At 54.1% G+C, this 3,305-nt stretch overlaps 1 protein-coding gene across 1 annotated transcript in view; it reads left to right on the top strand.

The window, feature by feature from the left end:
- The first annotated feature begins 2,550 nt into the window (after positions 1-2,550).
- The window catches only part of Ywhaz (tyrosine 3-monooxygenase/tryptophan 5-monooxygenase activation protein zeta), a 26,604-nt gene continuing 25,849 nt past the window's right edge, over positions 2,551-3,305 (top strand). Inside the window, exon 1 of the mRNA XM_008831561.3 lies at positions 2,551-2,866. The gene's annotated coding sequence lies outside the window, so the exon portion shown is untranslated. The remainder of the gene's footprint in view (positions 2,867-3,305) is intronic.

Here is a 3,305-nt window from a genome sequence, read left to right as displayed (position 1 = left end):
AATATTTTATTATTTTTATGTGTATTGCCTACGTGTATGTAAATGCACCTGTGTAGACACCAGAAGACAGCATCAGAGTCCCTGGAACTGAAATCACAGATGGCTGTTAGCTGCCATGTGGTGCTGGGAATCAAACCTGGTCCTCTAGAAAACCAGTCAGTGCTCTTAACCACTGAGCCATCTCTCCAGCTCCTACCTCCCACTTTTAAAAGTCATCTTAAAAAAGACAGTTTTATTTTATTTATACTAGTCCCTGAACATTGGTGACATCTACCACCTATATCCATTTCCAGAATATAACTGGGCACCGCATGGAATGATGCTAAGACACACATACATGTGTATCTGTATTCATGAAATCTTCAGCCCTAGATAATGTTTTTATTACCAGTATTTTATTGGCCTGGATATCAAGGCACAGGGCAGTCCACCAACTTGGTAAGAGCTGGGCAGAGAAAATTAAGCACTCAGACTGCTAGGGAAAGTCTCTAGTAATTTCCTGAGTTCAAGTCCATAGGTTCTGTTAGTTTTTTGTCATATGCTATTCCTTATATATAATTTTATTTTTTGAGAATCTCATACATATTTGCATTATTGCTACCAACTATTCCTTATTCTTCCAAATACTTTCATTTGGGCCTTTCACGGCATACCTTATTCTCCCTTCCTTGGAACTTTATTAGATCTTTATTAAGTGACCAAGCTGGTTTGAGTTTGTAAAATCCAATAGTACCTATTGTTTTACTTAATAAAAGCAAACCCCTTGATAATTAAAGCATGAGGCAAAAGCCTAAATTAGCTATTTCCCAGAGCAAATCTGCAATTTATGCAGAAAAATCTCTCAGTTTCCTTTAACAGGGATATATTCCATATAGACACATATTTCAGATATTAAACAGCAATTTGCATTTTAGAGAAAAACTGGACCTAGTATCTCCTGTTAAGTTTCTGATGTCTACTACAAAACTGGAACAACTTTTTAAAAAAGATTTTGAAATATTAGTCATTTTGAGCCACTCAATTCACATGGGAGTCAAAGCAAGTGGACCTCAGTATCTCAGAAACAAAACCTTGATCAGTTTATCTCTTTAGCCTACTATGAATCTGTTGATATGGAAACTTGGGGGAAATAAACACTGAACTGGTGGGTCACAGGCAGCACTTGTTCTATACTATCTAATTAGCTGTCAAGTCAGGCAAAAAGTAATCTGTAGAACAAGTTTGTGGTTCGGACACTGTATCCATTATACAGAAAAAGAATTAGGAAGAATAGCTTGTGACAGCTACTGAAAAATGGAATCTTCTAGAGAGCTTAGGGCTGAATTCCTGAGGTTGTTTTCCTTTCCATTTACGGTAGGCCCCCAGCAGGTGCTCAGTACAGGTATGCTAGAAAAATCTTGGTGGAATTTACACAAAAGAAATAACACAGGAGTTAAGTTCTCTCACTGCTAACTATAAACCTGATGACTTCTGCAAGTGGTTTGAGCAAGCATTACCTTAGCTCGCAGGAGCACATTTAAAGTGCGAAAGCCAGATACTTCATATTGTGAATGTATTTCCTTGAACTTCCTTCCGTCTACTGGGTGGAGACCTGCGGTTCGGGCACCTGCAATGTCCGCCCATTTCCTTCCCCCTCTTCCGAGCTCCGGTCCCCAAACTCCTCCAGCCGGTGGCCCACTCTGTTAGCTGGGGTCTACTCTCCCATACCATGCTTCCAGGACACAAAAAGGACATGCTTTGTATGTAGTCAACCGCTGCAAATGAAAGCTCTCTTGGGGGTCAAAGTAGCCAACGAAGAACGACCCAGTACGTTGAAGCCTGATCCACGGCCTCGCCTCGGGTTTCCACCCCCACGTCCAACCCGCTAGCTCCTTTCCCCTAGGGAACCGCCTTCGAGAAGAAAGCGGCCGCATCTCCAGCCTGGCGGCCCACCTCGCCCCCATCGCGGCGCCCACCCATTGTCTCCTAGCGGGCTGGCACTCGGCGCAGATCCCGAGCTCCGGATTGGGAAGGCCAGGCGTCACTCAGCCTTGGTCAAGGGGCCGAACGCCACGCTCTTTTCCAAGCCTTAAAAGGTCTAGAGGCCGCTCTCCCCGGGCCAGCAGGTAAAGCCTGACGGCGGAAGGGAGTGGCCGAGCGCCCAGGTCGCCACGCCCGGCGACAAGAGCCGAGGGCGGGTGGGCATCGGGATGCACCCAGCTCCTGGTGTTCTCTTCCCTCAGGCCTGATCATAATGCCCGGACCGCAGGCCCGCCATCCCCCGGCCCCGGGGATAGCCTGGGGGCAGTTAGCACCGCGGAGGGCGGGACGGCCCGGCTGCAGGGAGTGGAGAGAAGTGAAAGGTCCCGGATGTGCCTGCACCCGCGCCCCCCGCCCCCACTTTCTGGAGGGAGTGTCTTGCGCCGGCGCAGAAGGCCCGGTCGCCCAGCGGAGGTGGGGGTGAGGAGAGGCTTCCTTCCCTCAGGCTGAGGCTGTGAGCCCGGGAGGTAGCTGAGGAGAGGGTGTGGGCGGTCCTGGGTGGTGGCTGGGAGAAGAACCAGGCACCTTCTCGCCCGGGCGTAGCCGAGCGCGGTGGGGTGGCGAGGGCGGGCTGGCCGGGCGCGCGCGCGCGCTAGGGAGCCGTGGTTGCGCTGGGCCCCGAGAGCTGTGGGCACCAATCAACGGTTGCCATAGCAGCGTTTGACGTCATCGTGCGTGTGGTGCCCCTGCTGCCGGGGCTGGTGATTGGAGGAAACCCCGTGTCTGCGGAGCGGCTGTAGCCTGTGAGCAGCGAGATCCAGGGACAGAGTCTCACCCTCGCCGCCGCCGCCGCCCAGAGACTGCCGAGCCCCGGTCCGTCCGCCGCCGACACCCACTCGGGACACAGGTAAGAAGCTCGGCCGCCGCTGCGCCATCCCACTGGGTGCTGCCCGGAGCCGGGCCCCTCGCTCCGCGCAGCCTTTCGTCCGCCGTGGCGGTGCGGGGTCTTCTCGGGCGGACCGGGGCGGCGGCTTCCTTTCCGCTGGATTCCCGCCGCTACCTCCGGCCACTTGCTTCCGGCCCGATGTCTCGGCCTGCGTCGGTGCTCGTTGCTTGTCCGGGTCCCCGGGGGAGAGGGAGGATGGTGGAGGAGGCGCCCACGCGCGACGTCCCTGGGGAGGGTTCCCGAGGGCGGACGGGACCGGCCGAGGCGCCACCGGCCGCCATCTGCCCCCCAGCGTCGCCCCAATTGGGGCGATCGTGACTCGGCGGTGGCGCAGGTGAGGCTGCCCCCCCACCCACGGGTCCCCGCCGTCCCTCCCCCCGCCGCTGCGGCGCGGGCTACC

Source organism: Nannospalax galili, unplaced genomic scaffold (genome assembly GCF_000622305.1).
Source record: "Nannospalax galili isolate Female #2095 unplaced genomic scaffold, S.galili_v1.0 scaffold334, whole genome shotgun sequence".
Lineage (NCBI taxonomy): Eukaryota > Metazoa > Chordata > Mammalia > Rodentia > Spalacidae > Nannospalax > Nannospalax galili.
The sequence above is the reverse complement of the archived record's forward strand: the minus strand, read 5'-3'. Positions and strand labels throughout refer to the sequence as shown.